At 35.7% G+C, this 13850-nt stretch overlaps 1 long non-coding RNA gene across 1 annotated transcript; it reads right to left on the bottom strand.

Annotated features, from left to right (window-relative positions):
• Positions 1-1929: 1929 nt before the first annotated feature.
• On the bottom strand, positions 1930-4929 carry LOC137008037 (uncharacterized). The gene is made up of 3 exons (XR_010892745.1): positions 4650-4929; positions 3376-3452; positions 1930-2263 (listed from the first exon to the last, which is right to left on the bottom strand). It is a non-coding gene; the product is annotated as an uncharacterized lncRNA (long non-coding RNA).
• Between the last annotated feature and the right edge of the window lie 8921 nt (positions 4930-13850).

The raw sequence follows: 13850 nt of genomic DNA on the forward strand, positions 1-13850 counted from the left end.
GAAGATGGATGACGTTTGCTACCACAAACCAAAACTTTTGGAGGACCATCAAAACAAAGTGTTAGCAGATATTGATCAGAAAGTCTACTAATACTCTAATGAGAGTTAGTAGAACACCTAAAGTGGACGCCCTAGAACTGAAAAAAATCGAAATAGTAATATTTAAAAAACTAAAATTACAAAAACACAAACCAAGATTACTCAAAATGAAACTATCAAAATGAATACTGAAAATATAATAATAAAAGCCAATTCAAAATATAACAGTACTATATAAATGATACTAAAACAACACTGCTCTGGTGATTATTGTTTGGTGGTCCACATGGAAGAGGCAGGTATGTATCGCTCATTGCAAACACAAATAAATCCCCAGTTTCTACATTGAGTCTGGGTGAGAAATGAAAATGATCCAGAAGAGAAATATTTGTACAACGAATTTCATATTATGATCTGATAAGATTCACATTTAGCATAACAAATACTGACTCCGATATTCTCTTTGGACAGACTGTCACCAATCACAGGACAGACAAAGTTCAAAGTCAAATTCTTTTTGGATCCTTTAATCAACGTGACTCTCCCCAGAAACCCAATCAAAACAATGAGTCAGTCATCCTGCAACACATTTCTTGGTGTCCGTCTTTTAAAAATGTGCAAAATGTTTTCCAACAAAACCCATCAGATTGGCGAAAACAGTCACAGATACTCCCGGTGTCACATCACATCATATCAGTGATCTCAGAAGGATATGGCGTTTTTCTGTGTCCCTCTGGTCTTCTTCTCGCAAAAGTTAGGAGACATCATTATGCCGCTCTCCAGGGTTCAAAGCAGTCCTGACAAGCCCAAATACAGATTCTCAAATTTTCAAAGTATTGAAACTCTAATGTTGCTCCAGCAGAAAAGCCGTTTTTCACAAAGCTGATGGAAATTTGAGAGTAAGTGCAAAGACTCCATTTTTAGATAAAGTGCTGATTTTGGCAGGCTTCCCTCATTTCTCTACACATCTCTATTTTGCCCTCTCTTTACATAATGGCTTTACCCATTTCTGTCCACCGCCCTATGAATCATTAATTTTGCCCTGTTCAATTATATGTTTATAGGTCTGATATGGGTGTAGTACACTCCATTTGCAGGAAACCTGATGTAATCCTGTGGAATACAAACATGAACGTTAATGTGAATGAGAAATGTCAAACAATGTGAGTGCAGTTTTGACAAATTAAGAGTCACTGAGAAGGTCGTCCATCATATCTGTCTAAGTAAGATGAACCAAGAAGTACTGGTGTTGCAAGAAGTCATAAAAATCTAAAATATCTTTGCTGAAAAATACAACTGCTCAGAAGTTTCTCTTACATAGCTCATCTATCAATTTTGGCTCAAAGTTGTGTCTCATGAAACAAAAACACAAACAAAAAAAATAAGCACTTATTAGCACTGAGTTGGAATATAGAGCTATAAAATTAATGTGGATTGTAAAACCAAGAAGAATCTGCAAAACTGTCATTCAAATATTATATTTCATCAAATATTATATTTCAATATTTCATCTGTGGCACACAAAGGAAAATATTTTGTAGAATGTTTTTGTTCATACAATGAAAAACAATGTTGCGAACAAAATGAACAATAAAACATTAGGAGATGATTTAAAATATGGCAGTGGCTACACACTAAAAACTCCTGGGTCAAAAATAACCCATAATGGGTTATTTTTGACCCAAATCCTGGGTTAAAAAGGGACCAACTAATTTCTGGGTTATTTCAACCCAGAAAAATGGGTTATTCTTTTTGACCCAACTTCTGGGTTAAATACCTGACCCAAATTTTGGGTTAAAATAACCCAAAATTGTAGTTAATATAACCCAACTTTTGGGTCAAAAGAACAACCCCAATATCTGGGTTGAAATATCCCAGAAATTAGTAGGTCCCTTTTTAACCAAAGGTCAAAGGTCAAAAATAACCTAACTTGGGTTACTATGCCAGTATGCCTTATTTCAGAAAATAAAACTTCAGAAACTTACACACTTCAAGCACTTTTACATTTTTATTGCATTAAATTAAATTAAACTCTACACACTTGGACCTATTTATCTTAGGTCACACTGTAATAACATTAGACATTAGAAAAAATAGAAAAATAAACAACTCATTTTCTCTCAAACATTTGACAACATTCAATAACTGGATTGAACTTGAGGGACAAGATTTTTGATAGTGTCCTCATCTAAGAGAAGAAATGCCTCCTCATCTATGTCTTCACCTGAAAGACAGAAAACAAGACAACATGAGTATTGTTAATAAGTCGAGACAATTGTGAACCACTCACCAGACACTCTTTGATTATCAAGCTAATAAATAATCACTCTTAAGGGAATGCTGTTGGTTTTTTTTTTTTGTTTTGTTTAAAAAAAAAAAAAAAAAAAACGTGGCCCAATTTGCTAGTTAACTAATGTGGTTCTTTTGCAGCATTACCCATTTTGTGTGAATGACAGTCTATACTGTCCATCTTTTCTTTCATTAACAAGTGTAATAATGACATTAATGCAAAGGTGAATATCTGGCCCATTATTATGCATAACAGCTTAAAGACAAGGCACAAGTATCTTTTAACTATAAGGGTTATTATAGAGATGCATTCCCCACTGTCAAAGAAGTTGTGACTGTCACAAAATCTTACACTGACACATTTAAGCCATATTCAAGAAAAATATTTAGGTATAGAGAGATGATATGAGGGCAGTTAAAGGGATAGTTCACCCAAAAATGAAAATTTGATGTTTATCTGCTTACCCCCAGGGCATCCAAGATGTAGGTGACTTTGTTTCTTCAGTAGAACACAAATGATGATTTTTAACTCCAACCGTTGCAGTCTGTCAGTCTTATAATGCGAATGAATGGTAACACAATTTATAAGAGTCAAAAAATATGCTTAGACAAATCCAAATTAAACCCTGCGGCTTGTGACGACACATTGATGTCCTATGACACGAAACGATCGGTTTGTGCGAGAAACCGAACAGTATTTATATAATTTTTTACCTCTAAAACACCACTATGTCCAACTGCGTTCAGCAATCGCTTAGGTTTCTCACACAAACCGATCGTTTCTTGTCTTAGGACATCAATGTGTCGTCACGCGCCGCAGGGTTCAGTTTGAATTTGTCTAAGCATATTTTTTGACTCTTATAAATTGTGTTACCATTCACTCGCATTATAAGACTGACAGACTGCAACGGTTGGAGTTGAAAATCATCATTTGTGTTCGACTGAAGAAACAAAGTCACCTACATCTTGGATGCCCTGGGGGTAAGCAGATAAACATCATATTTTCATTTTTGGGTGAATTATCCCTTAAAAGAGTAAAACGCTCACCTCTAAAATTCTCTATCAGCCCAGACATCCGCCACTCAGTTAGCTTATCAGCGACAAAGCTGTCCATTTATAATGACCTGAAGAAAACATAGCAATAGAGGTTAGCAACAATTTGAAGACTTGAAACGCTTCTTTAACTCTCACTACTTAAGACAGTAGGGCACTGTATAATATGATAAGCACAGCGCAGCTGGTTAACATAACTATTGTGTAGCCTCGTCGCTCTAGCCGCGGCTAAAGGGGGTCGCACACCGGAAGAGAAGCGTATTTAAAATTCAAACACATTATTCTCTATGAGTGTACACACACCGGCGGCGCCATTCGGCGTCTGTCCGCGGCGCCCAGCAACGGTTCGGGACCTTGTTCAAAATCCTGCAGCGCCACAGAGCGCCATGTACATCGATTTATATTAAATTTACACTTATTTGTCTCAAATCGTCGTTAATGTATATACTGACTTCACCATGTGCTGCAATATAAATTTAGTTTTACATTAATTTACAGAAATCAGCTGCTTGAATGAAAATTGCTGATGTTATTGGATTTTCAGGTGATATTCTCAATTCATTCAGTTAACGGACGCTCTGAGGTAAAGTGTTCAGACTGCAGACTCAGCAACGGTTGTATTTAATTATACAGTACAATCATAACATACTACTGACATTATCTTAATTTCATAATGTCCTAAAACATAACAATATTGCTGGCCATAAACTGAGAAAGTACGCGATACCTTGAGTTGTCCTAGACGCGGCGCAGCGCGGCGCTTCTCGTCCGGTGTTCGACCCCCTTAACGCGGCATGAAGTCGCCACTAGCTGCACTGTGCTTATCGTATTATTACCAGTATTATAACAATGAGATAAGTACAGCACAGTTTATGAAAAATAGAATTTAAAGACCGTGTAAAGTGAATTCAGTCATTTTCTTCTAAACACATTAAATAGATCATACGTTTCTCGATGTGTAAAAAGCACAACCATTTTGACACCTAATTTCATGAACTTATCGTTATTTTTAATCATTCAAATTTGGCTGGGTGGTTAATAACACTTTCTTATTTAGTCTGACAAACTCAAAACACATATTTATTTTGACTTTACACGGACTTTAAACTAGTTAGATGTTGTCGCGATATCCGTGGGCGGCTACGTGCTAACCACAGAATTACCACGGTAAGCCATGGTCATTTTTTCAACAGATGGTGCTAAACTAGCAACGGGGACATGGACACAGAAAAGTTTACGTTACATTGACACTGAAAATACTTGCTTACCTTGAACACGCGATGAAGTTGCACCGAAGAAGCCCAGGCCAAAACGGATCGAGTGCGTTCAAGTTCAAGTGACGGTTGTTTCAAACGACTGTTGTGAGAAAATTCCAGAACAACAGCGAGGGCGGGGGGAAGGGGCGTTAACCCAGAACATGGGTTACTCTTTGAAAAATAACCCAGAAACCTAAACAACCCAGGAATTGGGTCAAAATATTAGCCCTATAACCCAGAAAATGGTTACTCTCTGAAAAAATAACCCATAATTTTAACCCAACACAAATAACCCAGAAAATGGGTTAAAGAAATAACCCAGGAGTTTTTAGAGTGTATATGCACAAAGTGCAGCTAGCGATAGATGCTATTTACACTAAGTGAAAATAGAAGTGTTTTCTTTGAACTAAGCATAAATAGTGGTTAGATGTTATTTATATTAGTGCAAATAGTGGCAGATACTATATGCACCTCAGTGTATTAGTATATTATAAAAAATGCAATAATAACAACATATTCAGTGCATATGATTTTATTTATCAAAATCATAAATCGATGCCGCCTCACGGGACATTACTCTGTTCCTAAAGTCCATCCCTGCACCCACTCTTAAACACTTTATTCCCACAATTCTTTACAAGTTATCCACTTTATTTTCACTTTTCAAATATTTTCTTCATTTTTATTTTAAATTAAATCCTCTTTGAGCGAATTTGCAATGGGAAAAAGAATGAGTTTGGAAAATTTGGGTCAGTGGCATCAAAAGTTAATGCCACCCGCATTGCGCTTCACACCACTGATCTTGTTATCAATGGGATTTTGTTTTTAATTTTGTCTGGCTCAATCAGACTATTGGTGGGCGGAGTGAGTGTAAATAGCATCTGCCAACAAGGCGGTTATTTTGCATTTGGTGTAAATAGACACACCATATAAAATATCTTCTTTCGCATTCCATAGAAGAAAAAGTCATACAGGTTTGGACCGAAATGACGGGTGAACTATCCCTTTAAGAGTCTGTTGTATGTCCAAAATGTTTTATAGAACACAAATGTCCTTCTAGAGTTTAATCTCCATCCAAGGACATCTGACTAATACAGGCTTATTTCAAACAACACTTCTCACTGTCATACACGGATGGACTCCTGGTGCGTTCAAAACATCATTACAGCTAATAGCCTTCATTTCCTGGGCAGGATTCAATATTTATTTGGATGTTTGTTCATAGCTTACTCTATTTTTACAGGTTGATAATTGGACCTAATTGGACAATTTCTATGATTTTGCTCAGGTGAAAGATGCCTGCCAGTGCACAGCTGGGAACGCAAACACTCAGATGCGACCTTTGAACGGTTTCACATAAGCTGTCAGCATGTCACTGTTGATGACTGAGAAATTGCTTGCGAAAATGGAGGAATTTGTGTAAAATATAAGAATAATTTGCTTGAGTTTGGTGTGGCTTGGAGAATTTTCACTTGGCCTGACTGCGTTTTTGTGAAATGCATGTGACCAAAACGGACATGCATACTATGAGCTCTGGAGATGAACGTTATTTAATTACTGTTTGATGAACTGAAACAAAGAACATTCTGGCGAAACTGGTATTTTTCCCATGTTTGGCCAGAAGCAAAGGATAAAAAGGCCTATTTGAGGTCTGGCAGAGGCTTCCTGTCCAGTCCAACACAACTACAAAAAGTTATTTCTAAAATGAGAAATAGACTGAATCCCAATTTGCATAATAACCATCTAATTTAGTATATGGAAATGACTCCCCTTCGGCACTTCCCTTGTCTGCATATTATATATATATATATATATATATATATATATATATATAATATGCAGACAAGGGAAGTATATATATATATATATATATATATATATATATATATATATATATATATATATATATATATATATATATAAAAATCCAGAAATCTTGAAAAAAGTATCACAGCACAGTTTCCACAAATATAGTGAGCAATACAACCATTATAAGAAGACATGTACACCAAATCAGCATAGTAGAATGATTTATGAAGGATCACGTGACTTCGGGAAATTAAACATAAAATTTTAATTTAAAAAAATATACATATTAAAATATTATATGAATATATTAAAAAACAGAACTGTACAGCCTAGGTGTGCATAAGAGATTTCTTTCAAAATCTCATCCACACTGTATATTATATAAATATGTATTACGTTTTATAATAAAAGTAAACATTATTAAATTATAACTTAAAAGTATGTACTTTACCATCATACCTTAAACCATCTTGCATACTAAGTATAAGCTTGTGAATTAGGATGCAGTCATACAGGTTTGAGAATCAATTTAAAGTTCCAATACCCTATTTTATTGAAACATTATATGATTCTTTTCCTCATAGCTCCACCAATCACTAGGTGGCATCAGATGGTACCTACATTGGCTCCGGTTTAACATTGGCACAACATGGGTGCGGTTCTCCTGGCACTGACACGTGGCTCAGAGCCTAATAGAGACATCTCAGAGGCTATTAGCACAGATGGTTGTCTGCAAGTGTATGCAAATAAGGTGCACACTGAATCAGGCATCCCCATCAACACCACCTGTCTGCCTCTAACACACGCACACACACGTCCCTCGCCTTCCCTCAAAACCCCAGCTCAAGAACAAGACTGTACCTCCCTGTTCCTAATCAGCTAGCGCATATTAATTAAAGCAAACACATTAATCTTCATTCGCTGTGTTTGAGGAGCACAATATCAGAGTAGATAAAGAGAGAATGGGAGATACACAGAGAAATTCAGAGGAAGGGAGAATCACATTGTTTTTGAAGATATGTCCTTGGGAAGATGTGTTAAAGAGGTTGGCGTGGTCAAGGAGGACAGCTCTGTCTTTGTGTGTGACATTGCTGGCAAGCGTCCCAGCAACAGAGGGGGGTTTAAAATGTCCCTAGTGGGTATTTGCATGTATGCTACACCACATTTACCTCCAGGATGAAGAACAGTTGACTATAGTCTTAAATGGACAGTGTTAATGCCTGTCACAAACACATCCGTATGCATCCCCAAAGGAAATCCGTATCATGCAGAAGTTGCTCAGTTATAGTTTATGGGATTTCTATGATATCATTTATCGTAAGCATGAGTTTTCAAGTAGTCACTGTACCATTTACTTTGCAGTAAAATGAGTCTCTGTTTACATCTAAACACTTATAATAATAGAAAAGAAAAAGCACAGTGTTACCAGAGGGTTTTGTCATTTTTGTGTCTGACCTCTCTCTCGTGCTCCAGACTGGCATCTGTGGTAAAGTTCAGAGAGGAGGAATTCTGTTTTGACCAAACAAAAATGGCATTGCCTAAAAATAAAGCATAAGGAGTCTCAAATTTTACTGGTGTTGTGTTTAATTTCCTCCTGTTGCCGTGGATAGACTGTCACAATAGGAGTTAATTAAGTTTGAGGTGGCTTTGTGGTGAATTTGCCGTGTCATCAAAAATAACAGCAATAAAACAAAAGTGTTGAGTGCACAATATATAATTCTTACTCCAGGGCTGATATTTCATGCACAATTTATATTTTTGATTTTATAAACATGGGAAAGGCTTTTCAATCTTACGTGATTTAGCCAGAAGCATTCCTTGATATAGACGTGACACAGCTGTATAAAGTGTGCAGTTTAAACCAAAATGCCTGTTTAATCCTCAGAGGGGGAAAAAATGTTGCAAAGATACTCATCTGGCTTATTAGGGGCCAATTACTCCTTGACCCCAGATCTGCATTATTGACGAACGCATAAACACTTTTGTTCCGTATTGCTGTAAACACAAAGCCCTGGCCTGGTAACAGATGGCATCCTTAAACAATATAGTGCACTGTCAATTTCTTTCCTATTGAGTGTACTTAAAGACTACAAGGATTAATCAATACAGTCACACCAAAATTTATTCTAACACCTTGAACATTTCATTCATTAATACAGTTTATTCACTATAGTTTAAAAAATGGTAATAAAATATTACAAGATCTCAGAGTTAAACTGTATCAGAAAAAAATAATCTTAAGTATGTCAGATAACACTTAAGCAAAACATGGTCAGGTCAAAGTGTCTGAATAATTTTTGGTTCCAAATTGTTATCAATTTTACTGGTAGTCCACTGTATGGAATTTTTGGGTAAAATATGTCACAGTTAATTTTGCTATCCTCACTTACATATAAATGAACTATAGTGTCCTGCACCCACTAGTAAAAATATATCAAAAATGTCTGAATAATTTTTGGTTTTATATATATATATATATATATAGTACAGTCCAAAAGTTTGGAACCACTAAGATTTTTAATGTTTTTATAAAAAGTTTCATCTGCTCACCAAGGCTACATTTATTTAATTAAAAATACAGTAAAAACAGTAATATTGTGAAATATTATTACAATTTAAAATAACTGTTTTCTATTTATTCAAAGTAATTTATTCCTGTGATGGCAAAGCTGAATTTTCAGCATCGTTACTCCAGTCTTCAGTGTCACATGATCCTTCAGAAATCATTCTAATATGCTGATCTGCTGCTCAAGAAATATTTAATGTGTACAATTGTACAAAATATTTGTGTACAATATTTTTTTTCAGGATTATTTGATGAATAGAAAGTTCAAAAGAACAGTGTTTATCTGAAATATAATCTTTTGTAACATTATAAATGTCTTTACTGCCACTTTTGATTGATTTAATGCATCCTTGCTGAATAAAAGGATTAATTTCTTTAATTTCTTTTCAAAAAAATTAAAATAAAAATTCTTACTGACCCCAAACTTTTGAACGGTAGTGTATAAGCTTTGTATTTCAGATAAATGCTGTTCTTTTGAACTTTCTATTCATCAAGGAATCCTGAAAAAAAAAAGTACACAACTGTTTTCAACATTGAAAATAATCATAAATGTTTCTTGAGCAGCAGATCAGCATATTAGAATGATTTCTGAAGGATCATGTGACACTGAAGACTGGAGTAACGATGCTGAAAATTCAGCTTTGCATCACATGAATAAATGACTTTGTCAAATATATTTAAATAGTACACAGTTATTTTAAATTGTAATAATATTTCACAATATTACTGCTTTTTACTGTATTTTTAATTAAATAAATGTAGCCTTGGTGAGCAGACGAAACTTCTTTCAAAAACATTAAAAATCTTAGTGGTTCCAAACTTTTGGACTATACTGAAATATATATATATATATATATATATATATATATATATATATATATATATATATATATATATATATATATATATATATGTATTTATTTTTTTCTTTCTTTCTTTGAATGTTACTATATTTCTTATCACTGTAAATGGTCAAAAGTTTGTGGTTGGTAATTTTTTAAATATTATATTTAAATATTATAAGTTGTGCTGCTTAATATTTTTGTGGAAATCCTGATCCATTTTTTTGGGGGGGGGGGGGATTTTGATTAATAGAAAATTCAAAAGAAAAGTGTCTATTTGAAAAAAATATGCATTTCAAAAATTGTATTAGTCATTAATCAACCTTCTGTGTGTGTGTGTGTGTGTGTGTGTGTGTGTGTGTGTGTGTGTGTGTGTGTGTGTGTGTGTGTGTGTGTGTGTGTGTGTGTATGAGAGAGAGAGAGAAAAGTAATATACCATCAGCATCAATAAAAAATAAAATAAAAACAAATGGCTTATCTCTAAATTTGAAAAGATTCCCACCATGTTTTAAATTAATTTTTGTTTCAGATTATTTAATTTTGCATGCAACCCATTTATGGTAAAATAATAATTATCAGTTTTATTCTCAATATCTGGAAAACCCTTTATATCCCAGCATTCTTGCCCACATCAAACTACATTACTGCCTTGACTGCCTCTACGCTTTGCCTCATATCACCACACCATAAAACTCCACAGCGCTGCAGGGTCATTACAGCACATAACGACAGGCGAATGTAATGTGTTGTGCCCAGCGTCTCCACCCACCGAGGGCCATAGCTATGTTTAATATCCCATAATGCCGACAACAGAGGAAAAGCACCCACTAATGACTCATCAGCCCAATACGATTTACTAAAGAGCCTTGCCACCCAGCAGGTAAGGAGCCACAGCTGAGGAACGAATCACAACGTCCCAGGAGACCTCAGTGACTAGAGGCATATGTGTTGAATGAGAGAGCCTGCAGAAAGCTCTGGTGATTTATGTTCCAGCATTATCAGCCTTGTTCCTGTTGGGTTCAGGGCTGACCTCCCCTCCTGTACTGCTTTTTTTTTTTTTTTTCACTGTTCTGAGATCAGAAAAATTTTACTTAATAGCTTTTCAGGGAAAATATACCTCTAAATCAGTGAACACTTGTTGATGCTCATTCAGCCAATCCCTTTGGATCATTTTTATTCTCCTTTTTTTTTTTTTTAAGAAACAATCTGGGTTCAGTACAAGTTAATCTTAATCTACAGCATTTGTGTCATAAAAAATATTTTCCATTTGTCATTTTCTTTAAAAAAAATGCAAAAATTGAGGCTACAGCAAGGCACTTGCAATTGAACTGAATGGGGCCAATAACATTAAAATACTTTCAATAGAATATCCACAAGACATAAACAATAAGCATAATTTTAGTGTGAAAAAACCTTTCTGTGTAACGTTATATCCTATTTTACAACACCCTGATAACAATTCACTGTAAACCATAAAACAGCAATAAAAATGATTTAATCTGCTTTACAGTTCATATATTACACAAGTTAACAGAAAAAATGTATGTACTGTAAGACCATGTGTCCACCAAAGCCTTTTTTCCCTGAGGCTAGCATATTTTTCCAATTGTTTTCAATGGGAGTGCCGCGTTTTGAAAATGGCAGCAGCGTGCCAACTTACTAAATGCACATTATAAGCGACCGGTAAAAAACGACGAGGCGCTGAGCGTCTATTTCACTCTGAGCGCTCAGCGCCTCGACGTTTTTTACCGGTCGCTTATAATGTGCATTCAGTAAGTTTATGTTTATGTTTGTCTAGCTAATTTCCACCATCTCTTTCGCCAAAAAGAGAAAACTGTAAATCAAGGAACAATTTGCATTCAAATGTATTGATGAATCATTTTCGTGTAATCATTTGTCAAAAGAGCTATTCATTTCTTTAGGTGTAAAAGTTTTTAAATGGGGGAGGGGGAATTATTCCGTTCACCTTTTAAACATCAGTATAAACCCTGGCATTTGACAACAACAGCTTTTGACACCGTAACCAAGGAGCGAATATAGTAGAGAATAGACCAGCTGTCAAAGGCTCTGAACTCAGATTGAACATCTACCCACAATCCCACAGGTGCAAGCTCACTGCGGTGTGTCTGCCATCTAAAATACTCCACCGAAACCACAGCTGCGTCAACATGTCACAAGTACGCAGCACGCAGGTGTAGAGATCTCTCTGCTGCAGAGCTATGGTCAGAGAGGAGCACTTCAGAGCTCAAGCTTAAGGAATGTGGAGTCATATTCAAACCAAGAGTTCATAGAGACAGACTGCTTTAAATTCAACTCTGTCCCTAATCACAGTCGTCATTATTTGTCTGTGAAATCAGCTCACCTGGTGTGCCAAGTGCAAATTGTTGCTTGATTGAGGCCTAAGCCATGGTGTGCAAAAAACAATGTTATTCTTCCTGTTCCCAAGAGACCTCAATCAATCGTTGTCCACTTAAGTCAGAAATAACAGTGATCAAATTTGCTGATCTCAGAGCTTTACGTGTAAGACCTGATGGTTATACTTAGCTAAGCCTGTGAAAGACATTAAATCAAGAGTTAAATTAAGACAAGCAAATGCCAAAACTGTGGCGCAGCCAAAATGCTACTCACGTAAAAAGTATTTCAAGATGAAGGTACACAGAAAATAGACAAGAAAAAAAAAAAAAAAAAGAAATTTATCCAACTTTCCATAGTGAATGGCATCACATGTGATGTTTAGCAGCCTCCAAATGTATCATTAGCACATTAATCGCTACCAGTCACGTCACTTATTGCAAAACTAAGCAACAACATAGTGACAAAACTAACCTGATTTGATATCTTAGGCCTGTGCATATCATTCGCCAAGGCTCAAAGCAGTTTCTTGGCTTAGTAGGTTAAACTGAAGGGCTGCCTTTCCTCATTACTCCATCTGTAATGCTTCTAATGACATGACAAAGACCAAGAACAAAAAGCGCTGCAAGGTTTTATTCATTGGGGTCTGAAGACAAACACTCAGGGCAGAATGACTGCACTGGCCTAATTTCTCTCAAATGTCTCTTAGAGGCAAATTGACTTTGTCGCACTGTCTATCCGAGGTGTTCCTCGCATTTGTCACTAACGGCATATTGCCAGATGCGTATTCATAATGGGTGTTTGTGCATATGAGTGTGTGTATGACAAGAGAAAGATTAATGGCCACATGAAAATAAGCAAATTTCAGTTGAATGTGCTGCCTTTTTGTATAAAAGACAGTGTGCCCAAATAGACTTCAAGCTATTTAAATTCCACCCTCTGTTTCTGTTACATAAACTAAGCAATTAAGTGAATGCCAGGAAGAAATTTTCATTTCAAAAGCTTTAATGCACATCACGCCTCTTCTTAAAATGAAATGAGTCTCATTCTGGCTTTTATAAGCCAAAAAAAGGGGAATTTAGATCATGCAGTCAGTCAGTGTGCTAGGTGTCACAGAGTTATTGATATGCCATTAGAAGAAATTTCTGACTAATAGCCGTGAGCCTGCATTGACCTGTTGTTGCGTTAATGAAAAATGACACTCGCCTGTAACAGCTTTGATTTATTACAGCAGGCAATTACTGTCTTAGCGACGGATGTTGTGTAAAAAACAACTGCCACACAGCGAGATGGTTTAATCTGCCAGCGGATGTGTGCTGGAAGAAACTGTACATCCGTAAGCCACATGAGTATCACTGCCTGTTGAATCCCACCATGACCATGGTCTTGCCCCGAATAGGATTTATGTAGCCAAAAGCTTAGAAAAAAAATTGCTTTACCATTCTCCAGTTTAATTGTAGTTTAAGCACTGCACAAAGAGAAAACAGGATAAATGTTGGTAAATGTACACTAACATATATATATTTTATAAAGCATAAAGAAACAAAAAAGTGAAGGAAATTTTTAGGTCTAATTCTATTTGGGAAATAATCATTTTGGAACTATTTGCAAATAATATTTGTGTTAATTTGCATTAAAATATAA

Source organism: Chanodichthys erythropterus, chromosome 19, assembly GCF_024489055.1.
Source record: "Chanodichthys erythropterus isolate Z2021 chromosome 19, ASM2448905v1, whole genome shotgun sequence".
NCBI lineage: Eukaryota > Metazoa > Chordata > Actinopteri > Cypriniformes > Xenocyprididae > Chanodichthys > Chanodichthys erythropterus.